We start from the raw sequence: 27,153 nt of genomic DNA on the forward strand, positions 1-27,153 counted from the left end.
CATTTACTTTACCAGCAGTCTACACATCCCTTCCAACAGAGCAAATATTTACTTAGGTAAAAACAATGACTGCAGATGCTGGAAACCAGATTCTGGATTAGTGGTGCTGGAAGAGCACAGCAGTTCAGGCAGCATCCAAGTAGCTTCGAAATCGACGTTTCGGGCAAAAGCCCTACTGATGAAGGGCTTTTGCCCGAAACGTCGATTTCGAAGCTACTTGGATGCTGCCTGAACTGCTGTGCTCTTCCAGCACCACTAACCCAAATATTTACTTAGTCAGTGGCCAAAGATGTCAAGTAGATAATGATAAAAACAATTCTAAATGTTCAAAACTGCAATTGTGAATTCTTTTCTATTATATTTGAGAGGCTCACACCAGTACTGCTTTCCATTGATCTTTTGGACAAACAGAATATTCATTGTTGTCTTAAAATGTGATTGCTTAGTGAGTGTTTGTTTACTTTTGTGTATGTTGATGTTTTTAGAGATATCTATACGTGCTCTGGGCTGGACGTCTCCAGATTTCTATAATGTTCAAGTCAGACAATTGTTTGTTATAATTTTATTGATGTCAGTTCCTCTTGGCAACCAAACTTAGTACAAACTAATTGTTGTAAAATTGACCAAACTATAGGTGCAAGAATTCTCAAACAAATTAGAAATTAATTGCATGCATGTTGTTAACTGAAGTCACAAGTGTTGCAATTGAATTAGATACACAAATTTGAGTCAGAATTAAGAAAAGGAGAGGGACAACACATCCACACATTTGAGATATGAACAATTTTAAAAATTAGTGTGCTTTAGAAATCCCAAGCCATCCATGCTACTGCATTTAAAAAAAGCAAGTTCTCTCATTAGAGAAAGAGGACTGATGGTGATTTAACCTGAGGGTAACCACAGCTCAGGCAAGAGAAAAGGTTAGGAAGGAGAGTCCTTTATGGTAAGCTCAGCTGGTGTAAAGATTTAATCTATACCATTGGCATCATTCTGCAGTGCAAACCAACTATCCATGCAAATTAACTAACTAATCCCTGCCACTGTATTATATTTGGAGTAAAGATGATCCATTCTACTTAACATCCTGACTAATAATTTTGATCCCAAGTTTTACTACATTTGTACCCTCTGGCATGACACCCATCCAGTCCACCTGCTGAGCCTGATTCCCAAACCCCCTCCAACCTAGCCTAAACACTTATCTGACACAGTGGCACTCTAACTGATTGGCACCCTATCCTTTCCACAGTTGGTATCCTATCCAGTTGACACCTTACCCCTGCTTTCCCAACTCACATTCTAATTAGCTAGCACTCTGCCCCTACTCATCTGACACACTCCCATCACACTTACTTTTATAGATATTTTCTACTCAACCTGCTCAGATTATTATCTACCTCTGGAGCAGATGAGACTTAAATTTAATTAGATACATAGGTGGGCCTCCTGGTTCAGAGGTAGAGACACTCCTACTGCACCACAACCATCCCCATCCTTATCTTGTATACTTAACTTTGGCAACAGCTCTCAATTGGCTGTCAGGGCCTTTACATTTCAAAATACCACCCACCCACCCCACATTCCTGATGAAGGGGCTTAGGCTCGAAAGTTGACTGTCCTGCTCCTTGGTTGCTACCTGACCTGCTGTGCTTTTCCAGCACCACACCCTCGACTCTGATCTCCAGCATCTGCAGTCCTCACTTTCTCCTTCGTTATTCAAAAATCTGGTTAAGAATCATTGGGGTCAATTTTGATGGTCTTTGAAGGTTTTAACTTTACTGTGTTGTAAATGCAGATGTAGGAAGGCTAATTTGATTTGGCTGTCTGTCTCTATGACAGTTAAAAATTTGGTTCAAAGTGGGAATTGTGTATAATGGAGTACAGAGGTGATTTAACTAAGGTTTGCTGCAATAATAAACTTTCCAGTGTGAGATGTCAATGGAGGAGGTTAAGAGATGTGGATCGAGAGGCCTTATCTGCAGTAAAACCACTGGTGGATTGTCATCACAAATCACAACATAATGAGTGCAGAGAAAGCAACCAATTAGTGAGTAGGATTGTTGAACATTTATAGTCTTTAATGTGAAAGTAAGGTTTTCAGTTTATGTTTAGGCCTCCACCAGTGGTCCCCAGCATCACAGATATCAGTCTTCAGCTAATTAGATTCAGTTCACGTTATATCAATAAATAGTCAGTGCCACTGGATACTGCAAAAGCTATGGCCCTGACAACATTTCAGTATAGTACCAAAGACTTGTTTTCCAGAACTTGCCGCTCCCCTAGCCAATCACCTCCAGTACAGTTGCAGCACTGACATCTACTTGACAAAATGGAAAATTAGCGCTGAAAATGTGTTGCTGGAAAAGCGCAGCAGGTCAGGCAGCATCCAAGGAACAGGAGAATCGATGTTTCGGGCATAAGCCCTTCTTCAGGAATGAGGAAAGTGTGTCCAGCAGGCTAAGATAAAAGGTAGGGAGGAGGGACTTGGGGGAGGGGCGTTGGAAATGTGATAGGTGGAAGGAGGTCAAGGTGAGGGTGATAGGCCGGAGTGGGGTAGGGGCGGAGAGATCAGGAAGAAGATTGCAGGTTAGGAATGTGGTGCTGAGTTCGAGGGTTGGGACTGAGACAAGGTGGGGGGAGGGGAAATGAGGAAACTGGAGAAATCTGAGTTCATCCCTTGTGGTTGGAGGGTTCCTAGGCGGACGATGAGGCGCTCTTCCTCCAACCGTCGTGTTGCTATGGTCTGGCGATGGAGGAGTCAAAGGACCTGCATGTCCTTGGTGGAGTGGGAGGGGGAGTTGAAGTGTTGAGCTACGGAGTGGAAAATTACCCAGATGTGTCCTGTACACAGAAAGCAGGACAAATTCAGCACAAACCATTATCGTCCATCTCAATCTACTCTCGATCATCAGTAAAGCAATGGAAGATATCATTAACAGTGCAATTAAGCAGCACCAGTTCAACAATACCCTGCTCAGTGATGCCCAGTTTGGGTTCTGCAAAGCTACTCAGCTCCTGATCTCATTACAGCCTTGATTCAAACATGGGCAAAAGAGCTGAATATCAAAAGTAAGGTGAGAATGATAGCCCTTGACATCAAGACCACATTTGCACAATTGTGGTCTAAAGGAGCCATAGTAAAACTGGAATCAATGGGTATCAGGGGGCAAACTGTCCGCTGGTTGGAGTCACACCTGGCACATAGGAAGATTGTCATGGTTGTTGGAGGTGAGCCATCTCAGCTCACCAGTTACTCACCATCCTGACTTAGAAATATATCATAATTCATTCACTATCACTGGATCAAATTCTGGAATTTTCTCTAATGGTTATGTGCGTTAACATACAACATGTGGACGATAGCTGTTCAAGAAGGCAGCTGGCCAGCGCCTTCTCATGGGTAGCTAGGATCAGGCAATAAATACTGGCCAGCCAGTGATGCCACATCCCTCAAGTAAATTAAAAAAAAAACTATTAGGATTAAAGACTGATTAAACCCCCTGAATCTAATGGGATATATCTTAGGATATTAAAAGAAATAGTGGTAGTCATCTTCCAAGAATTCTTAGATTCTGGAAAAGTTCAGGAGGATTGGAAAATTCCAATGTAACACATTTATGTTAGAAAGGAAGAGGGCAGGAAATAGACAACTACAGACAGTTATCTTCAAGGTCTGTTATTGGGAAAATGTTAGATTTCTATTATAAAGCATAAAATATTATAGCATTTATGAATACATAATATGATCACATGAAGTCCACATGGATTCATGAAGGGAAATTCATGCCTGACAAATTCATTAGAATTCTTTAAGGAGGTAAAAAGCAGGAGCGATAAAGGGGAAACAGTGGATATAATTTATTTTGATTTTCAGAAGGCATTTGCTAATGTACTACATGTTAAGCTCTTTAGTAAGACAAGAGGCCATGGTGTTGATGGATTATATAATGGATGGACGATCAGCTTTTAATAGATTTCAGATAAGGATGGACATTTTCAGGATGGCAACTCATCAAGTGCCCCATGGGCCACAGTTATTTATAATATATATTAATGATTGGATGAGGAAAATGAATTTAACATAGTCAAGTTGCAAATGACACCAAAATAGGTGGACGAACAAGTGGGAGAATGACTTAGAGTCTGCAGAGGGATATAGATAGGTTAAGCGAGTGGCTTAAAAATATGGCAGTTGGAATATATTGTGGAAAAATATGAAACTATGCATTTTGGCAGAAAGACTGGAGGAGTGGAATATTATTTAAATGGAGAAAGACTGCAGAAAGCTGCAGCACAGATGGATTTTGGAGGTCTCGTGCATAAGTCTTGAAAATGCAAATTCAGCAGGTCATAGGGAAGGCAAATAGAATGTTGACCTTTATTTCAAAAGGAATGCAGTTTAAAAATGAACAAATTTTGAAAAAAAAAGAACTGTACGAGGTACTAGTCAGACCATACCTGGAAGCACTTTTGGGCCCCTTATTTAAGGAAAGATATACTAGCAATGGAAACAGTCAAAGGAAAGTTCAATAGGCTGATCTGGGTATGGAGGGGACTGACTTATGAGCAGAGGTTAAGTAATTTGTGCTTGGTATTAATTGGTGTTTGGAAATGTGAGAGGTGCCCTAATTGAAACATATAAAATTTTTAGCGGACATTAGCAGGATAATGTTGAAAGGTTATTCCTCCTTATGAGTAGGCCGAGGACCAGAGGGCATAATCTCAGATCAAGGGGCTGCCCATTTAAGACAGATGTAAGGAATTTCTTCTCTGAGATGGCAGTGAATTTATGCAATTCTTTATGTAGAAGGCTGTTGAAGGTAGGTTGTTAAATATATACAAGACTGAGGTAGATGAATTTTTAATCAGCAAGGGAATCAAGAGTTATGGGCAAAAGGCAGGAAGACCGAGTTGAGAATGATCAGATCAGTCATGGGGCAGCACGGTGGCTCAGTGGCACCAGGGACCCGGGTTCAATTCCAGCCTCAGGCGACTGTCCGTGTGGAGTTTGCATATTCTCCTCATGTTTGCGTGGGTTTCCTCTGGGTGCTCCGGTTTCCTCTGACAGTCCAAAGATGTGCAGGTTAGATGAATTGGTTGTGCTAAATTACTCATAGTGTTCACGGATGTGTAGATTAGGTGCATTGTTAGGGGGAAATATAGGTTAGGGGGAATGAGTCTGGATGAGATACTCTTCGGAGGGTCAGTGTTGACTTGTTGGGCCAAAGGGTCTGTTTCCCCACTGTAGGGATTCTAAATAACAACAGGGCAGACTCAATGAGCTGAATAGCTTGTTGCTACTTCGAGTCACAAGAGATGTACAACACAGAAACAGACCCTTCAGTCCAACTCATCCATGCTGACCAGATATCCTAAATTAATCTAGTCCCATTTGCCTGCTTTTGGCCCATATCCCTGTAAACCCTTCCTATTCATATAGCCATCCAACGCCTTTTAAATATTGTAATAGTAACAGCCTCCACCACTTCCTCTGGCAGCTCATACACTCACCACCCTTTGTGTGAAAAAGTTGCCCTTTAAGTCCCTTTTAAGTCATTCCCCTCTCACCCTAACTCTTTGCCCTCTAGTTTTGGACTCCCTTGTAAATCTTTTCTGAACCCATTCGAGTTTCACAACATCTTTCCTATGGGAGGGAGACCAAAATTGCACACAATACTCCAAAAGTGGCCTAACCAATGTGCTGTACAGCTGCCATATGACCTCCCAACTCCTTTACTCAGTGCTCTGACCAGTAAAGGAAAGCACACCAAACAACTTTGTCACTATCCTATCTGCCAGCAACTTCACTTTCAAGGGATTATGAACCTGCATTCCAACATCTTTTTGTTCAGCAACACTCACAATAAATCAGCACTTTATTGTTAAAAACTGAAAGAACCTCAGATCCTGGAAATCAGAAACAGAAACAGAAATTGCTGGAAAAGCTCTGCAATTCTGCAGCAGCTATGAACAGAAATCAGAATTTCGAGTCAGTGACCATTCCTCAAGCACTGTATTGTTGCTTCTTTCATTCAAATTTGAAGCCAAAATAAAGGGCTAAGGTAAAGATTCAAGAGCTAGCTGAAGGCGTTTCACATACTTGCCTTCATTGCTCAGTCCTTTGAGTATTGCAGTTGAGAAGTCATTGGTGAGGATTCTTCTGGAATATTGTGTCCATTTCTGGTTTTCTAATTATAGGGAGGATATTATCAAGCTGGGGAGATTTCAGAAGAGATTTACCATGACGTTGCCAGGTATGGAAGGTTTGAGTTATAAAGAGAGGCAGGATAGACTGGGACGTTTCATTGAAGCGTAGGAGGTTGATAGGTGATCTGATAGAAGTCTATAAATGAATGAGAGATTAGGGTGGGGGATTTCAAGACTAGGGGACACATTTTTAAGGTGAGAGGAGAGAGATTTAAAAAAAGACATAAGAGGCAAACATTTGCACAGAGCGTGGTTTGCAGCTGGAATGAACTTTCTGAGAAAGTGGTGGATATGGGAACAATTACAATGTTTAAAAGACATTTGGATATACACATGAATAGGAAATGTTTGGAAGGATATGGCCAGGAACAGGCAGGTGGGACTGGTTTAGTTTGGGATTATGTTCAGCATGGACTGGTTGGACTGAAGTGTCTGTTACCATGCTGTATGATTCTATGACTCTAAAAATGTGCTAATTGAAGAACACTGTAAAACAACTTGACTGCTTCTGTACTTGTCACGATTACGCAGTAGGTTCAAATCATATGATATTTTCTGATGATCATTTCTGGTACCCTATGCCGTTTACCACCTCTACCAGTATGTGGTTTTGGACCTTGTTTGAGGTACTCTGAAGACAGAAATCCTCCTTTATCATTGGCCGATCTAGTGTCTAGTGTTTCGTGTAGAGGATACATTACTGTAGAATATCCACAGAAGCAGCACTGTTCTTGGGGAGTAAAAGAGGAACTACATTTAATCAGGCCCAATTTCTATCACCTCTAAAACATAGAGTAGATTTTTCTTTTGCCTCCATCCACTGACTGTTTGGCAGTAATAAAATGGACATAGTTGTTGCAACATGAACGATAACTACTTCAGAAATTTACAAAACAATATTTCAAATTCTAGGTTAGGAATGCAAGGAGTACGAATGCGTGCGTCAACAGGATATCTGGTCGGTATAGAAGAGTTGGACCAAAGGGTCTGTTTCCGTGCTGTACATATGTATAACAATAAAAAGCATGTTGCCAACATCTGAGGCCCACATTGATTTTTGTTTTAATGTGCCCTGAATATAATGATTTATTGAAGTTAAATAACACATCTGCATGGTAAACTAATTGGTAAAGTTATGTCACATAGGATTCAGGGTGAGCTTTCCAATTGGATACTTAATTGACTTAATGGCAGGAAGACACAGAGGAATGGTGGAGGGTGGCTTTTCAGACTGGAGACCTGTAACCAGAGGTGTTCCACAGTGATGGGTTCTGGGTCCTCTTTTGTTTGTAATTTTATATAAATGATTTGGATGAGAATAACGAAGGCATAATCAGTAAGCCTGCGGACAACACAGAATTGGTGGCATTGTAGATAGTGAAGACAGTTTTCTATAATTACAAAGGGATCTTGATCAAATGGGTCAATGGGCTGAAAATTGGCAAATGGACTTCAATCTGGATGAATGCAATTTGGTGCCACAAACAAGGGTAGGGCTTATACAATTGATGGAAAAAGGCCTTGGGTAATGTTGTAGAAGAGATGGATCTAGGGGTACGGATACATAATTCTTTGAAGTTTGTGTCACACGTAGACAGAGTGGTTAAGAAGGTGTTTGACATGTTTGCCTTCATTGCTCAGTCCTTTGAGTATAGGGGTTGGGAAGTAATATTGAGGTTGTACAGGATATTGGTGAGGTATCTTCTGGAATATTTTGTCCAGTTATAGAAAGGATATCATCAAGCTGGAGAAGGTTCAGAAGAGATTTACCAGGATCTTGCTGGGTATGGAAGGTTTGAGTAATAAAAAAAGGCTGGATAGGCTGGGACTCTTCATTGGAATGAAGGAGTTGTGAGGCAATCTGATAGAAGTTTATAAAATAATGAGAAGTGTAGAGTTAATGGTAATTGTATTTTCCCTATGATGAGGGATTTCAAGACTAGGGGCACAGGTTTAAGGTGAGAGGAGAGAGATTTGAAAAAGACATAAGCAATTTTTTTACTGAGAGGGTGGTTCGCGTGTGGAATGAACTTCCTGAGAAAGTGGTGGATATGTGTACAATTACAACATTTGTATAGATAGATGAAAAGGAAATAAATGAATAGGAGCATTATAGCCAGGAGCTGTTAGATGGGACTAGACTAGTTTGGGATTATGCTCATCAAGGACTACTTGGACCAAAGGGTCTGTTTCTGTGCTGTATGACTCTATGACTTGAATAAAAGCAATGAGTATCCTATAATTTATAGTTATTGGATATGTATATTATTACTTATACCATAGAAGCAGATGGATCTGAAACTGGTCAGAATTCATTTGGGTTTTTAATATCCATTTTGTGCTGTAATATGCATTGCAATTGTTTGATTTATATGTCACAAATTCTTTTGAACTTCCCATGATATTGTGTCCAAATGTTTTGATGGATGGATGGACGGGCATGGACTTGAACATTGAAATGGAATCCCAGAAGTGAATGTGTATCCTGGAAGTGAAAATGCATGAAGTTAACTACTCGACATTAGTTAGTTCTGGGTATTCCACACCTGATCAAGGAGATCCAAAGTGCCTCATTTGATTTGAAGTGTCTCTCTATTAAACATAATTGCACAAGTTTAATTATGCTATCTCCACCACTTACTTCATTGTTGGTGAAATTTGTACAAGTATATTTTCAAAGATTCTTGCAGGATTGCAATTGAAACCAGAATGTACAATTTTGAATGAAGAAGCTCCAAATTACTACTGATGGAAGGTATTTTCTGCAGACTCACTACTTACTATACTCCTTGTATACATATGACTACGTGGCCAAATTCAGCTCTAACTCCATGTACAAATTTGCTGATGACACCACTGTACTGGGTCAGATCTCAAACAACGATGAGACAAAATATAGGAAAGAGACGGACAACTTGGCAGCATGATGTAAAGGCAACAATCTCTTCCTCAATGTCCTCAATATGAAGGAGCTGGTCACCAACTTCGGGAAGCAGAGTGGAGGACACACCCGAGTCTGTATCAATGGTATCAAAAGGATCAGATTAACAGCCCCAAACAGGGAACTTATTCTATGAAATCCACCTGGCTGAACTCATTACCATCACCACCTAAGTATATGTTAAGTGATCTGCCATCTCTTTGTTTCCCATTATCACTTCCCCTGTTTCTGGCTATCAGATACCTTCACTTGTCTTTACTAATTTCTTTCTTTATGTATCTATTAAAGCCTTTATAATCAGTTTATATGTTTCACACAAGCTTACTCTATTCTCTCCCTCTTAATCCAACCCTTTGTCCTCATTTGCTGAAACCTAAACTACTTCCAATCCTCAGCTCTGTTGCTTTTTTAAAAAACAAATGTCAGTACTCTATACTTGGATCTAATGCTATCTCTAATTTCCCATATTATCCATTGTCAAGCTACATTTCCTATTTTATTTGTGCCACACAATGATCAATTGTGGCAATCACCCATGTGCACCTTAAATGTTTGTTATTGCCGTTCATTGTTATCCCTCTAAATAATGTTCCCCAATTTATTATAGCCAGCTCACACATCATGTCATAATACATTCCTTCATTTAGATAAAGGACCCAGCCTCAAAAAATGATGCACTGTCTGTCCTTTTGGGTAAGCATAACAAAACCCCATAGTACTATTTTGGAAAATAACAGGGGTGTTATCCATAGTATATTAGTCAATAATTAATCCTCAGTCAACATGTTAAACAAGATTATCTATCCACGATTGTATTGCTTTTTGTGGGAATTGCTGTGCGCAAACTGGTTGTACTGGTTTCACTTCACAAGTATTTCACTGGCTATAAAGTTCTTTGGGACATTGAGACCATGAAAGGCCTTATGTAAACAAGTCTTTCTTTTCTGTATATGTAGTTCTTTTAGCATATTTTGCTCTCATGTTATAGAACTGTGGTACAAATCTGCTTTTCTGGCAAATACTGAATGAGTAATTAACTCTTGCCGATGGTTATGTAATTGATATAGATTTTTAAGTTTTGATTTTGTGCAGTCCTCATCCATTTTATTCAAGATTTTAGATTCTGGCTGAAACATAAAGTCCAAAGCTGCATAGTTGTGACTAACAGACACAAATGGATTCAGACATTGTAGTTGTACCCACTGGTGGGCTATATTTGGAACACAAGCTATAGAATCAACTCAGTTTTCCTTCTGGGATTGCTGAACTGAGAGTCTGCAGAATATACCTTCCATTGGTAGTAACTTAGAGTTCCTTCATTCAAAATTGTGTATTCTGGTTTCAAATGCCACCCTGCAAGAATCTTAGAAAATATATTTTTATAAATTTCATCAACAATGAAATAAGTGGTGGAGATTGCATAATTAAACTTCTGCAATTATGTTTAATAGAGAGGCACTTCAAATCAACATAGGTCACTTTGCATCTCTTTGATCAGGTGTGGAATACCCAAAACTAACTGGTTAATGTAGAGTAGGTAATTTCAACAATGCGATAAAAGCCAGATAACACGTTAAATGTTAAAGATAATGCAAGGGTGAAAACCAAGACATGCCATATTGCAGAGGTCAATGGCAAACTGGAGTATTGGGTAACTTCTAAAGACCAACAAAGAAGTAATAAAAAAGCAAAAGTTAATTATGAAAGAAAACTGGCAAAAAATATAAAAATGGATGGTAAAGTTTCTATAAGAATGTAAAATTCCCTTCAAGGATGACACTGAGGAGTTGATGATAGCGAAGAACGTAAATGTCAGATGCACTAAATCAGTATGTTGCCTGATTTTTCACAGTGGAGGACACTGAAACCATCCAAAAAGTAACAGGTAATACAGACTATAGAAAAGGAATAACTTAAAACAATTACTATCTTTAGGGGAAAATGTACTGAAGAAAGTATTGGGATTAATGGCAGACATGTTCCTGGAGGCTAGTGGCCTGCATCTTTGTGTCTTAAAGGAAGTGCAATACAGATAATGGACACATTGGTTATAATATTCCAAAATTCCCTGCATTCTGAAAAGGTTCCAGTGGACTGGAAAATTCAATTATAACACCCTTAAAAGGGAGGCAGACAGAAAGTAATTATGGGCCAGTTTATGGCATTGGAAATTGTTGGATTTCATTATTAGGGAAGTAATGATGGAACATTTGGAAAGTCAAAACGCAATCCATCAGAGTCGGTATGATTTTATGAAGGATAAATCATGTTTGACTAATTTGCTAGAATTCTTCAGAGATATAGCAAGCAAAGTCAATAATGGGAATCCTGCAGATGCATATCTGGACTTCCAGAAAGCATTTGGTAAAATGCCACACAAAAGGTTAAAACACAAGGTAAGGTAACATGATGTTAGGGAATAATTTACTAACTTGAATATAGGATTGGCCAACCAACAGAAAGCAGAGAGTTAGGATAAATGTCTCTTTCTGGTTGGCAGTATGGAACTAATGAGATACCACAGGTTTCAATCCTTAGGCCCCAACTGTTTGCAATGATATTAATGATTTGGACACAGAGATAGAAGATACCATAGCTACATTTTCAGATGACACTAAAATAGGTGGGAAAGTAAGTACAATGAAGAAATATTAAATTTACAAGTGGATATAGATAGGTTAGATGAAAAGGCCAAAATTTGGCAGATGGAGTTTAGTATGGATAAGTGTGAAGTTATCAATTTTGGTCGAAAGAATAGAAAGGCAACTTGAATTTCAATAGAGAGAAACTTGAAAATGTTTTGGTGCAGAGGGATCTGCGTGTTCTCATGCATAAGTTGCAGAAAGCTCGTACACAGGTAGAGCAGGACTATGGGGGGGGAAAATGGAATTTTGGCAATTATTGCTGAAGGAATCCAGTATCAAAGTAGGAAATATTGTTGTATTTCAACAAGATATTGGTGACTCCACAATAGATTTTAAAAGGTAGGCTTAGACTGAATGCTTCTCCTGATAGGATAATCTAAAATGAGGTCATAATTTGGGGCTAAGAGGTGGCAGGTTTAAAGAGAGATGAGGAGCAATTGCTTCTATCAAACGGTTGTGAATCTGTGGAATTCATTACTCCAGAGTTTAGTGCATGCTGTCATACTAGATAAATTTGAGCAGAGAGATCTTTAATTCCAGTGGGTGAGAGAGAGCAGGCACGAAAGTAGATTTGAGCCCAAAATGTGATCAGCCATATCATGTTGAATTCTGGTCAGACTTGATGGGCTAAATTGCCTACTCCTGTTCCAAGTTATAATGTTCTTGTGTTTTTGCGGCATGAAATTCTAAGTTGAAACGGATCACAAGCTTTTGGTAATACTTTATTTTATGGATCAAAGATATCCCAGAAATAGGTCAACATATGGAGATTCAGGATTAGTTGATAAGATATGACTATGCCATTGTGTTCTAGACAAGGTGCAACTAACAGCATATACACTGTAAAGGGCAGTTGTGGATCTAGTAGAAAAAGAGGATTTTTTTCCAGCCTAAGTAATGACTTATTCTACAATAACTGATACATCACCAGGAGCTGAAACAAAACCCAAGCAAATTTACGCAGCTAAAATATTGATGACAGGTGCATAAAGGTCAGATAATTCTGTTTGCAAGAGTGCTCAAAACATAACCCAAAAGCCCAAGTGCTTAAAAACCTACCACAAGAAATAACAGCGTTTGTCAATATTATCAGATTATATTTGGGAACGTTATTAGTGTATGATCATAGAATTGTTATTACAAAGTTGACAAAAGGAGAAATTTCATAAAAATATCATGGGAGTTATCTAATCATCAGAAAGTGTGGATCAGAGTGGTGCTGGAAAATCACAGCTGGTCAGGCAGCATCCGAGGAGCAGGAAAATCAACGTTTCGGGCAAAAGCCCTTCATTAGGAATGGAGAGATAAATGGGGGGGGGGTGGAGGCTGGGGAGAAGGTAGCCATGAGTACAATAGGTGAATGGTGGTGGGGATGGAGGTGATAAGTCAGAGGGGAAGGTGGAGTGGATAGGTGGGAAGGGCGATTGGCAGGTAGGACAGGTCATGAGAACAGTGCTGAGCTGGAAGGTTGGAACTGGGGTAAGGTAGGGGGAGGAGAAATGAGGAAACTGGTGAAGTCCACTTTGATGCCCTGGGGCTGAAGTGTTCCGAGGCGGAAGATGAGGCATTCTTTTCTTCCTCCAGGCATCGGGTGTGAGGGGGCAGCGGTGGAGGAGGCGCAGGACATGCATGTCCTCAGCAGAGTGGGAGGGGGAGTTGAAATGTTGGGCCACGGGGCAGTGGAGATGATTGGTGCGGGTGTCCCGGAGATGTTTCCTGAAGTGCTCTGCGAGTCGTCGTCCAGTCTCCCCAATGTAGAGGAGACCGCACTGGGAGCAACAGATACAATAAATGACATTGGTGGATGTGCAGGTGAAACTTTGATGGATATGGAAGGCTCCTTTGGGGTCTTGGATGGAGGTGAGGGAGGAGGTGTGGGCGCAGGCTTTGCAATTCCTGTGGTGGCAGGGGAGAGTGCCAGGATGGGGAGGGTGGGTTGTTGGGGGGGGCGTGGACCTGACCAGGTAGTCACGGAGGGAACGGTCTTTGTGGAAAGCAGAAAGGGAAATTTATTTCTGGTGGTGGGGTCTGTTTGGAGGTGGCGGAAATGTCGGCGGATGATGCGGTTAATGCGAAGGTTGGTAGGGTGGAAAATGAGGACCAGGAGGGTTCTGTCCTTGTTACAGTTGGAGGAGTGGGGTTTGAGAGCGGAGGTGCATAATGTGGATGAGATGCGTTGGACGGCATCTTTAACCACATAGGAAAGGAAATTGTGATCTCTAAAGAAGCATGCCACCTGGTGTATTCTGTGGTGGAACTGGTCCTCCTGGGAGCAAATACAGCAGAGGCAGAGGAATTGGGAATACAGGATGGCATTTTTGCTGGAGGTAGGATGGGAAGAGGTGTAATCCAGGTATCTGTGGGAGTCGGTGGGTTTGTAAAAAATGTCAGTGTCAAGTCAGTCGTCATTAATGGAGATGGAGAGGTCCAGGAAGGGGAGGGAGGTGTCAGAAATGGTCCAGGTGAATTTACGGTCGGAGTGGAATGTGTTGGTGAAGTTGATGAGTTGCTCAACCTCCTCGCGGGAGCACGAGGTGGCACCAATGCAGTCATCAATGTAGCGGAGGAAGAGGTGGGGAGTGGTGCCACTGTAACTATGGAAGATGGACTGTTCTATGTAGCTGACAAAGAGACAGGCATAGCTGGGGCTCATACGGGTGCCCATGGCTACCCCATTGGTCTGGAGGAAGTGGGAGGATTCGAAGGAGAAATAGTTAAGGGTGAGGACCAGTTCGGCCAAATGAATGAGAGTGTCAGTGGAAGGATACTATTGGGGATGATGGGAGAGGATGAAACAGAGGGCTTGGAGGCCCTGGTCATGGCGGATGGAGGTGTAGAGGGATTGGATGTTCATGGTAAAGATGAGGCATTGGGGGCTGGGAAGTCTTGGAGGAGGTGGAGGGTGTGAGCGTATGTGGGGAGTTCCTGGACTGGGGGGATAGGACTGTATCGAGGTAGGTGGAGATGAGTTCTGTGGGGCAGGAGCATGCTGAGACAATGGGTCGGCCGGGGTGGTCAGGCTTGTGGATCTTGGGAAGGAGGTAGAATCAGGTGGTGTGGGGTACCCGGCCTACGAGTTTGGAAGCTGTGGGGGGGAGATCTCCTGAGGTGATGAGGTTCTGTATGGTCTGAGAGATTATGGTTTGTTGATGGGGGTTGGGGTCATGGTCGAGAAGGCGGTAGGAGGAGGTGTTTTTGAGTTGGCGTCTGGCTTCTGCGGTGGATACAATACAGCTTGGTGAGCAAGTAGTTGTGACAGTTGTTTGATGTTAGATGCTATGGCAGCATGGAAGAGGCATGTTCGGGCAGAATATTTGACGTCTTTATCTTCCCAGGAAGAATCTTCAGTGACAGTGACAGAGATCAAGCTAAGCAAGAAATAATCCTCAAATAGCAGAATTGTTACTGAGTTTTGAGCTGGAATTCTAGCTCAGCAAGCAAATTTCATCCAGAACTGAAGAATAGACCATGCATCAAAAAAGTCAATTGTTGAAGGTGCGTCAGAGACTCCAAATCGATCAACAAGTTAAAGTAAAATAGTCATATACTTTGGTACAAATCTACCGGTACATTGAGAATAAAAATCCCTGACACCGTTTGAAGATGTGCGATACATAACTCCATAAAATTCGCTATTGAAAATGGACAAGCAATATCCAATGATTCAAGTATCCAAAACAGAAATTGCCTGTTTCAACATAGTAGACATCTTCCATGAAGGAATTTCCAATTTAAACAGACTTGCAGACCTCAGACTGTCAAGAAGAGACTCCAAGGTGTACACCCAGCAAACTACCAATCTTTCAAATACGAAGAGAAAGTGTTCCAGAAGAACAGTGGGACTTTGGATAGCCTGAGTTTGCAAAATCAGAGACTTTGCAGGGGTATGTAGGGGAGACAGATCTCTGGTGAATGTGATTACAAACACAAATGTTTAATGTTAATAATGCAAAATGAAGCTTGGTTTGGGGGAATTTCTTCTGAAAGGGTTAAAATTGAAGAACAATATGAACATTAAGTGACTCCCACTATAATAATGTGGGAGCTTAAGAACAGCTTAAGATATTGAAGAAGTAAGCCCTAACATCTATATTCTCCTCTCGGTCTCTGTATCAATGTTTAATATATTAATGTATACTGTAACTACTGGCAAACAAGCAATACATGATATCTTGTTAATTACAAGGCTGTTTTTCTGGTTTGACCAATACATAGTTTTCCTCTATCACAAGGTGTTCTAGGTTCAGGTCTAGCAACTGGTTGAATGTTGACTTGGTCTTTCAACAGAGGATTGGTGCTGGCCAGCTAATCACAAAGAACGTTGGTAAAAGGGAGGAAAACAAAAACTGACTGGAATTTTAAAGCTTTTGGTATGTTTTGGTATGTTGCTGTGCTTTGCGCGATCTCTCTCTCTGTCTATCTCTCTCTCTGTCTATCTCTCTCTCACTCTCTCTTTGGCAGTCACTGTAGTTGTTAACTTGTTGATGTTGGGATTTAAAGAAAATACCCTCTGTAAGAAGTGGGTAAATAATTCTGGAAGGGTACGGGACCTGTTTGTTCAGAATTCAAGCAAGACCTAGAGGTTACTTTACTCTGGATACCTTCAAGCACTTCTGAAGGCCTGTTACCCAGTGTGAAACAGATGAACTGGCAAATTTTGTTTTAATTTATCATTTAACTGTGCCTGTCAGTGTGACAGTGAGGCAAAATAGTTAAATAAGATTGTACTTAAATAATAAGGAGATTACCTTGTTGATTATCCATGCTGTACTAAAGTTACATTAATAATTGTTAATTTCTGTTTAAATTATAAGCTTGCTGATATATCTGTTAATCTCAATGTCAGGTGAGGAACAATCAAGCAGTTTTGAAGGTCATAGAGTCAGAGACTTGTACAGCATTGAAACAGACCCTTCGGTACAACTCATTTATGTCGACCAGATATACTAGATTAATCTAGTCCCATCCAGACATCTTTTAACTGTTGTAATTGTACCAGCTTGCACCAACTCCATCTGGCAGTTCATTCCGTACATACACCATCCTCTGCATGAAAACGTTGCCCCTTAGGTCCCTTTTAAAACTTTCCCCTCTCACCTTAAACCTATACTTTCTAGTTTTGCACTCCTCTACCCTGGGGAAAAGACCTTGGCTATTCACCCTGTCCATGCCCCTCATGATTTTATAGATCTCTATAAGGTCACCGCCGAGTCTCCTACACTCCAGGGAAAGTAGCCCCAACATACCCGGCCTCTCCCTATAGCTCAAACCCTCCAACTCTAGCAACATCCTTGTAAATCTTTTCTGAACCCGTTTGTTTCACATCTTTCCTTTGTCAGGGAGATCAGAATTGAATACAGTATTTCAAAAGTGAGCTAACCAATGTTCTGTACAGTTGTAACATGACCTCCCAACTCCTATACTCAATGCACAAACCAATAAAGGCTAGCATATGAAACACCTTCTTCACTATCCTATCTACCTATGACTCCACTTTCAAAGAACTATGAACCTGCACTCCAAGGTCTCTTTGTTCAGCAACACCTCCCAGTACCTTACCATTAAGTGTATGCATCCCGCCCTGATTTTCCTTACTAAAACGCAGCACCTCATATTTATCTAAATTAAACTTCATCTGCCACTCCTCAGCACATAGACTGATCTGATCAAAGTCCCATTGTATACTGAGACAACCTTCTTCGCTGTCCACTGCACTACTGAATTTGGTGTCATCTACAAGTTTACTAATCATACCTTCTATATTCACATCCAAATCATTAATATAAATGACAAAATGCAGTGGACCCAGCACCAATCCTTGCAACATATTGCTGGTCACGGGCTTCCAGTCTGAAAACCAAACTTCCACCACTATCCTCTGTCTCGTACCTTCAAGCCAGTTATGTATTCAAATGGCTAGTTCTCCTTGTATTCCATTTGATCTAAATTTGTTAACCAGTCTACCATGCAGAACCTTGTCAAATGCTTTGTTGAAGTTCATTTAAACCACATCCACCACTCTACCTTCATCAGTCCTCTTTGTCACTACTTTAAAAAGGTCAATTAAGTTAGTGGGACACAGTTTCCCATGCACAAAGCCATGCTGACTATCCTAATCAGTCTTTACCTTTCCAAATACTGTCCCTCAGAATTCCCTCCAACAACTTGCCCACCACTGATCTCACTGGTCGATAGTTCTCTGGCTTTTCCTTACCATCTTTCTTAAATAATGTCACCATGTTAGCCAACCTCCAGTCTTTTGGCACCTCACGTGTGGCTATCGATGATACAAATATCTCAGCAAGGAACCCAACAATCACTTCCCTAGCTTCCCACAGAGTTCTAGGGTACACCTGATCAGGTCCTGCTGATTTATCTACCTTCATGCATTTTAAGACATCCAGCACCTCCCCCTCTGCATTATGGACACTTTTCAAGATATCGCTATTTGTTCCCACATATTCTCTAATTTCCATATCCAGTAAATACTGATGCAAAATACTTGTTTAGTATCTCATCCACTTTCTGCGATTGCACACATAGGCAGCCTTGCTGATCTTTAAGGGACCCTATTCTCCGCCTAGTTATTCCTTTGTCCTTAATATGTTTGTAACATGACTTAAACTGTATTTGACATAACTATCTCATGGCCCCTTTTTGCCCTCCTGGTTTCCCTCTTTAATATACTCCCATTGCCCTTATACACTTCTGGGATCTACTGAATGTTTTAATTTTCCTGTGTTACAAATCTCAGGATAGGAAGACTGATTTATTATGACTTGCTGTCCATGGGTTGTAATAATTTATAGTCACTGTACCCAAAGTAATTAACAGAATGAAGCTCTTTACGTCATTTCTGGGAAAGAAGTGCTTATGAGGCATCTTTTCATTGAACTTAGTATCTAGAATTGGATGCAAATGTAAAAGTTTTTGTTAAAGATTTATGATTTTATGAGGGGCAGTTTCCCATTTTGAGTAGAGTTAGCTGAAGTTTGTAATTTTCTTAAAAAACACAATTTTACACAGATGATCTGTGTTCAAATTCAAATGTAAACTTTTAACCTTGAGGGCAATCTGTCAGACAACACAAGTAGAAGAAACTATGAAAAAGCTAGCTGTGTCAAGCAGCCCTGAGCTGATCTCACCTAAGTGTAAGTACAATATCAGGATGTTTCAGATTAGGTTTCTAAAATCTGTACCTTCTTTCTTAATTAAAAGCTGACTGCTGACCTTGTGAGTAGTCTTTAAAAATAGAATGCATTGTGACTCCTAATGTTGAGAGATGAAGAGAATCATAATATCACCACAGTGTGGAAGCAGGCTCTTCAGTCCATTGAGACCACAACGACCCTCTTAAAAAGCATTCCATCTTGACCCAACCCCCCTACCTACTCCTGTAACCCTGCATTTCCCTGTAGGGAATGTAGCCTGCACATCCATGGACACTATGTGCAATTTAGCATAGCCAGTCCACCTGCACATCTTTGGACTGTGGGAGGAAACTGGAGCATCTGTAGAGAACCCACGCAGACACAGAAAGAGTGTGCAAATTCCTCACAGTTGTCCAAGAATGGAATCGAACCACTGGGCCACCATGCTGCCCCTGTAATGTACACGTGTAACGTACTGTCATTAGCTATAATTTCTTTACATAGAGCTATCTAGAAATTTAAAATAAACTTACTTATTCAGAAATTGGGGACGTTTTGAAATCTAACTCGACAGTAGGTGGACCAAAGGCCAATTTGCTGTGTACTGGGGTCTCATCTGATTATGTTTTTGAGGTTTTTTGGTCATGTGATTCCATCCTTTTTATTTGATTCAGTCTTAAGTCAGCATTGATCTCTTGCACACACAAGAAATAGTACCATTTATTTTGAATGGGTATTCATATATCAAAATATTTTCTAGTAAAAATGGTTCAAGTGAAGAAAAGTGCATTATTCACGACAATTGATTTAAGAGAACAGGTTTTCTAAAGCGTGGGCGGCACGGTGGCACAGTGGTTAGCACTGCTGCCTCACAGCGCCGGAGACCCGGGTTCAATTCCCGCCTCAGGTGACTGACTGTGTGGAGTTTGCACATTCTCCCCGTGTCTGCGTGGGTTTCCTCCGGGTGCTCCGGTTTCCTCCCACAGTCCAAAAATGTGCAGGTCAGGTGAATTGGCTATGCTAAATTGCCCGTAGTGTAAGTAGGTGTAGATGTAGGGGTATGCTTCGGCGGGGCGGTGTGGACTTGTTGGGCCGAAGGGCCTGTTTCCACACTGTAAGTAATCTAATCTAATCTAAATTGTAAGATAAATATGGATTACAGAAAAATGAATTGATCCAATGTGCATTGCCCTTTTAAGTTTTTTTTGCAGTTTGTAACATGTGAAATTGCAAATCTGATACACCCCCAGTACCTATATATTTAGGTTGTTACTCAAGCACAAATAATCGGGCACAAAAAGTATTTACATGGGAAACATTTATTAGAAGTAACTGGCTGATATTGGTGAGAGACCACAGAAAGTTGAACATAATGTAGAAGGACAAATGCAAAACAGAAGAAACTAAGGAAAGGAACCTGGAGTCTCTTTTGGGGGTATGGCTGTGCAGGATTTTGTTAGGTATTAAGTGGAGTATGCTTCAATGGGAGACCATTTTGGAATGAGTGATCATAACATCATTAGATTGCGGATAGTTATGCAATTAAACATAAAAACATATTACTGGTAGAGGGCTAACTTTAATGGATTGTGGAGGGACTTGGCCCAGATGGATTGAAAGCAAAGAATAAGTGCTTGACAAAACAGTAACTGAACAATAGGAAGCCTTCAAACCATGGTTTGAGTAGAGAGTAGAAGCAAACCAATAAGCAGGAAGGAAGTCATCTTAAGTCAAAGCTACCTGGTGGCCATAGAAGTTGAATGAAAGGGCATTCTAAGGTTCGTAGTACGGTAGAGAACTGAGCTGAATACAGAAAGAACATTGTAGCCACAAAAGAGATAACATAAACCTAGACGAAGTGGAACAAAAAGTGCAGAAAAACTCAGCAGCTCTGGCAGCAACTCTGGAGAGAAAAAAACGAACTTCATGTTTTGTGTCCGTTGCTGGTCACTGGACTTGAAATATTAAGTCTGTCTTTTTTGTTCCATGATTGCTTTCAGACCTGCTGAGGTTTTTTAGCACTTCTGTTTTTGTTTAAAATCTACAGTTTTTGTTTCAGTACAGATTAAGTGGATGTAGTTCAGAGGTTGGTAGTCTTCAAAGCAAAAAAAGCCACTTTGCTTGAATGGAATACTTCTTATTTAACTGAGGGAAGTAATGGGTAAAGTGGGGTGTAGTGGTGGGAGATGATGTTATGGAGCCCCCTGTTCCTCCTCCTTGCATATGGTATGCTATATTGGCATCAAAATTGATAATTAGAGCAGAATTTCTAACATAATTCAAACAATTTAGAATACAATGTTCTAAACAAATGAAAGCATTGAATTGTTAAAGTGAATCATGTTTGTCTCATGTGGCCAAGTGCTTAAATGATGTCACATTGTAGGTTGATGATGCAAATATCATTGGTAATGGATAACAGTGAAACAGGTGATAGGTGTTATTTGATTCATTATTATCTGTTAATAGTGTCCTTATTTTCAAGCCAGTAGACTCAAGCACAAGTCCTACCTGGTCCAGAAGGATATGATAACAACATACATTCCTGATGAAGGTCTGATGCTTGAAATGTCGACTCTCCTATTCCCCGGATGCTGCCTGACTAGCTGTGCTTTTCCAGCATCACACTTTTTGACTCTGATATGTAATAGCATCAGACAGTGTGTGAGATCCAGGGAAGGGACGAAGTCAATGAGATCAAAATGAACAAGGAAGAAGTCACACAGCATCATAGGTTGATTAGAAAAGACCTTGTCTGTTTATAGTGTCCCTACCTCTGAGCCAGAAAGCATGAATTCAAGTCCCATCTGCTCCAGGTATGTGTAGTTGCAATCGAAACAGATTGATTAGATAATATCTATAAAGGTGAAAAGAGAGCTTTTGTGCAGTGGCATTGTCTCTACCTTTAGGCCAGAAGGTCCAGGCTCAAGTCCTACTTCCTCCAGCCAATGTCAAAACATGTCTGATCTGATTGAATAAAAATATCTATAAAAAAGGAAAGGGGACTTTTGTGTAGTGGCACAATCCCTACAGCATCATAGTGTCCCAACCCCTAAGCCAGGAAGTTTGGGTTCAAGATTCACCTGCTTGAGAGGTGTGTAATATCACCTCTGAACAAATTAATTAGAAAATATCCATAAAAAGGAAGTGGTACAGTGGTAGTGCCCCTCTGGGTTTGCATCCCACCTGCCATAGAGGTATGTCATAAAATGTTCAAACAAGTTGACTAAAAATTTGTAATGTTTCAGAAAGAAAACAGCTGGGACTGGATGGCTGGGGAAGTTGCAACTTTGTTTTACTCAATAAACTTTAGTTCTAAAGGAAAGCCCAGAGTTTTTGTTTCAAATTCACTTTCAGATTTGAATTCAGTTAACTAATGAAAATGATGTGGTTGATGTTTTTATACACTTCCAAAAGGGATTTGTCTTAGTGCCTTGTTAGACTTGTTAATATGGCATTAAAAGGTCATGAATACAGAACTGAAGAATAAAAACAAAGGTAAAGGTGAATTATTGCTTTTTGAGTCTAAAACTAAATATAATTGTTGTTTCCCAAGGATTTCTAGTGGGACCATTGTTGTTTTTTAATATGTTAACAATCTGGATTTTGATCCACAGACTTTGTAGATAATACAAAACCCAAATGTAGGAAACAATAAGCAGGATAATAACAGATCTCAGGAGGACATAGACTAGTGAAATGAGCAACATCTGCTGGATAAAGTTTAACAAAGAAAATCGAGAAGTCAAACAATTGAGTGGAACAAGTGAGCGAATGCAATATGAACCAAATGGGGCAATTTAAAAAGGAACAGAAAACCTGAGATTTCTCGAACACAAATCCTAGCAGGCAGCAGATCAAATTGAGAAGCTGTTTACAAAGTATGTGGAAACTTTGAATTTGTTAATAGAGGAATGGATTACAAAAGCCAGGAAATTATGTTTAAACATTTCTAAAGTAAAAGTTAGGCCTTACCTGGAGCATAAAAGCTGAAAGAACTGCAGACCGAACTGAAAATCAGAAACAAAAACAGAAATTTCTTGAAATACTGGCAGCATCTGTGGAGAGAAAGCAAAGTTAATATTTCAAGTCCAGTGAACCTTCCTCAGCACTTAAAGCATTTTGTCCAATTCTGGGTACCAAACTTTAAAAACAAAATTAAACAACATTAACTCGGTTTTGAAAAAAGATGCAGAAGAAATTTACTCAAGTGATACCACAGATGCTGTGTGGAGTGACCAGCAAACAGGGATTGGTCTCTTCAGAACTGGATGTTTTGATAGACGTGTTCAAAAGCATGAATGAGTTTCATAGAACACATGACAAGAAATTGTGTGGTTGCAGAATGATTGGTAACCAAGGACATAGGTTTAAGGTGATTAGGAAATGAACCAGAGCTTATGAGAAAAACATTTCTTGATGTGCTGAGTTGTAATTGGAAATATTATCTGAAAGAATGGTGGAAGCAGATTTAATAGTAATATTCAAAGAGAATTAGTTATTTGAAAGGGAAAAATTAGATGGCTCAATCAAAGTGGGAGAGTGGGGGCAAGGACCAGTGTGGAGAACAAGCTGGAGAAGAGGCTATACTTAGTGCTGTGCTGTACCATGCACATGGAGCAGCCCAAAGTTTCAGCCTATGAGGTACCGATCTGGGCTGGCCAGGGCTGAGGCGGAACCCGGAGCCAAGGCTGCTCGCCATTAGCCTGGACACGCAATCATTCCCATTTCCTTAAACAAATATGCTTAATATCTGTTTTGGGGAGCTGAAATTTAAGGGCATGGTCACCCAAAAGTTAGGACGGGCAATGGAGGATGTAGTTTGGGTTCGCTCCTCGGGAATGTAGTAAATTTATATATTTTGGTTTCTTAAGTTTAGTCATTACAAGCCCTCTATACTCCGCTTGGCTTTTTAAAAAAAACCACAACCTATTTTTACCTGTATCCTTTCAAATGGCGACTTCTCGAGCAAAATTCAAGTCAGTCAAGTCTAGTCATACTAGGCCGCGCTACTCACCTGAGCCCGAATCTCCGGAGAAGCTGAATACTAATTAAGCCATGCTACGTAGTATTAAGGGCATGATGGGTGATCTACCGGTTGAAATCATCACCAAGCTTGAATCTATAATTTCAGAGACGGTTAAAAAGAAGGTAGAAACCTACTGAAGCCTTTGGGGGAAAATGTTTCTTTGCAAAGTGGGACTATTTTGGACATTGTTCGGCTAATGAGCATGATAGCGAGCCTCCAAGTTAATGTTAGTGGGTTATCTGCTACTGTTGAGTCTCTGACTAAGAAATGTGAAGACTTGGAGGCCCGCTCCAGGTGGAATAATATTTGATTTGTGGGTTTAGCTGAAGGATTGGAGGGTCCTCTCCCCACAGGATTTATGGCCCAACCTTTACAGGACCTGCTCAGTCTTGAGGCTAAACCTGTATTGTATAGGGCCCATTGCACACAGTGTGCTAAACTGAAAGGTGGCACGTTACTTCACCCGATGCTTGTCAGGATGAACCAGTTTCAAGTGAGAAATCGCAATCTACGCCATGCTGGAAATGCTTCTCGCCCTCTATAGAATGGAAAGAGAGTATTCATTTTTCAGATTTCACCCCATCTGTGGCTAAACAGCATTTGGCTTTTGCCATGGTTAAAAGGAGCTACACTCATGACCTAACTTTAAATTTGGCATTTGTTATTCAGCGATTCTACATAATACCTCTCCGAGCAGCGTAACTCATAAATTTGATGATCCAGGTCATGGACTTTGTGAATTAAACCTTAAAAAGATTGCAGCTGCAGTGCCGGATTGATGGTTGGGCATAGCTAGGCCGATTAGCCATTAGCTTTATGCTACCACGGACAAAGACTACATTTCCCACTGTGGAGATAAAGATGGATGGTATGCTGTGTTTACAAACTTGGGTTTCGTATTCTTCTTATATTTGACTTTATTCGCCAAGAAGTACATGTTATCTTACTCATGACTTTATTTTGTTGAAAGGTTGCACTATTGGTACCAAAGACTGTAGAGTTTAATTGTTTCACTATGTATGGTATATATTTTTATTACACGTATATTTTTACTCATTTCTGCTGTGCAGATTTTATATAGTTAACTTCTATATTCCCCGAGGTCACTGTATAGTTTGCTTCAGCTACAAAAGACAACAGTTTTTTTTCCTACTATGGGTGGAGAAAGCATGCACTCATCAAGGGGGTGTTTCTGCTGGGAGGGGTTGGTGGGCAGGTACTCCGTTTGGGGAGAGGTGGTGTGGGGGGGAGGTGGTGGAGCTTGTTTTGTTCTGATGGGGTTGGGGGTGCAGCACATACCTCAGTTTTACAAGGTTTACATTTTTGAGAGTTTATGTGTGATTATTATACGATATAGTTTAATGCTTCAATACCATTGGTAGTTAGGATCAATAAATTTGCCAGTCTGAATTACACAGGCCTGAACAATCCAATTAAACACGGTAAGGTTTTACATTATTTACATCATCTTAATACCCATACAATTATTTACGAGAAACCCACTTGAAAAATATAGACAGTCCTGAGCTGAAACAAAATTGTCTTGGACAAGTGTATTCTTCCTCCTTTTCTAGCAGATCTAGAGAAGTTGCTATTCTTTTATGTAAGTCTATTCCTTTCAACCATGCTAAACCTATCTCTGACTCTACTGGCAGATTTATTACAATTAATGGACAGATTTTTGATATTGATGTAATCTTGGCTAATGTTTATGCTCCCACCTAAAATGCTGAGGCTTATTCCAGATAGTTTCTTTCAATGTTACTGGATTTATCTTCACACCAATTAATCTTGAGAGGAGATTTTAACTGTTGGTTGAATCCTCACTTGGACCGTTCTTCCTCTGCTCTGAGTGCCCAGTCCAAATCTGCTAAAATAATTAAGACTTTTATGGAGAAGTTTAATGTTGTTGATCCCTGGCAGTTCTTTAATTCCTCTAAAAGGAATATTATTTATTTTGCATGTCCACCACACTTTTACACATATTGATTTCTTTTTGATGGATGACAGACTGCCCACATCCATTTCTATTGCAAATATGATTCAGTTGTTTTATCAGACCATGCATCTGTCTCTATGAATGTTCACTTTGACCAGTTTCTTAGTACATGCTCACCTTGGCGTCTCAATTCAGGCTTACTCTTAGAGGAAGATTTTGTTAATTTAATATCTCAGTGGATAGTTTTTTAAAAAATTAACAAAACCCCAGATGTTTCCTTGCAATGGGAAACGCTGAAGGCATTCAGCAGGGGTGAAATAATTTCTTATGCAGCACACAAGAATAAATTTGCCAATTTGGTAGGGTTAGCACAACGTCTGTCTCAATTCAGATCTCTTTATGCAATCTCTAAGTCTCCAGAAGTATATAAAGAACGCATATCCCTTCAGGTTGAGTATGATGTTGTAATGTCACAATACATCACCGAGGTTTTCCTTCACTCTAGGTCTAAATTTTATAACCAGGAGATAGAACTAGTAAACTGTTGGCGCATCAATTGTGGCAAATATCTTCATCTCAATTAATCCCACAAATTAAAGCTAATTCAGGTGTCACGTCAGACCCATTAGAAATCAACAAGACTTTTAAGGAATTTTACATTTCACCTTATTCATCTGAACATTCTTCTGCTACAGCAGATTTTGAGACCTTTTTGATAAGATTAATGTTCCTACTATTGATCAAAATGTGACAAAGAAATTGGAACAACCAATCACAGCAATAGAAATTGAGGCTGCGGCTGGGTCACTACAAAGTGATAAAAGCCCCGTACCCAATGGTTTTCTGGACATATTTTATAAAACATTTTGGAAAAAACTGGTGACACTTTTGGTAGATGTGTTTGTTGAAGCATTTAATTCTGGCTCTCTTCCTCAAACTTTAACTCAGGCATCAATTTCTTTGCTTTTAAAGAAAGGCAAAGATCCCTTACTATGTGGTTCATGTCGTCCGATAAGTCTGCCAAATGTTGACTTTAAATTATTGCCGAAGCTATTGGACCAACATTTGGAAACCATCTTTGCATCTATCATCCTTGGATCAAACTGGATTTATTCACACCAGGCATGCTTAGGTGGGTATTTAACATTTGTTTACAATTCGTCCCCAACCACTCTCCCTGAGGCTTTGATATCTTTTAGCTGCTGAAAAAGCCTTTGATAGCGTGGAATGGAATTATCTTT

General features: G+C 40.2%; 1 protein-coding gene across 8 annotated transcripts in view; it reads left to right on the forward strand.

Annotated features, from left to right (window-relative positions):
- Positions 1-27,153, forward strand: part of disp3 (dispatched RND transporter family member 3) — a 507,963-nt gene that overhangs the window by 179,295 nt on the left and 301,515 nt on the right. Inside the window, exon 3 of one of the 8 annotated variants that reach the window (XM_072586711.1) lies at positions 16,026-16,163. The exons of 6 other annotated variants lie outside the window; for them this stretch is intronic. The gene's annotated coding sequence lies outside the window, so the exon portion shown is untranslated. The remainder of the gene's footprint in view (positions 1-16,025; positions 16,164-27,153) is intronic. One more of the 8 variants, XM_072586710.1, reaches the window with a different exon arrangement.

Source organism: Chiloscyllium punctatum, chromosome 16 (assembly GCF_047496795.1).
Source record: "Chiloscyllium punctatum isolate Juve2018m chromosome 16, sChiPun1.3, whole genome shotgun sequence".
Taxonomy (NCBI): Eukaryota; Metazoa; Chordata; class Chondrichthyes; order Orectolobiformes; family Hemiscylliidae; genus Chiloscyllium; species Chiloscyllium punctatum.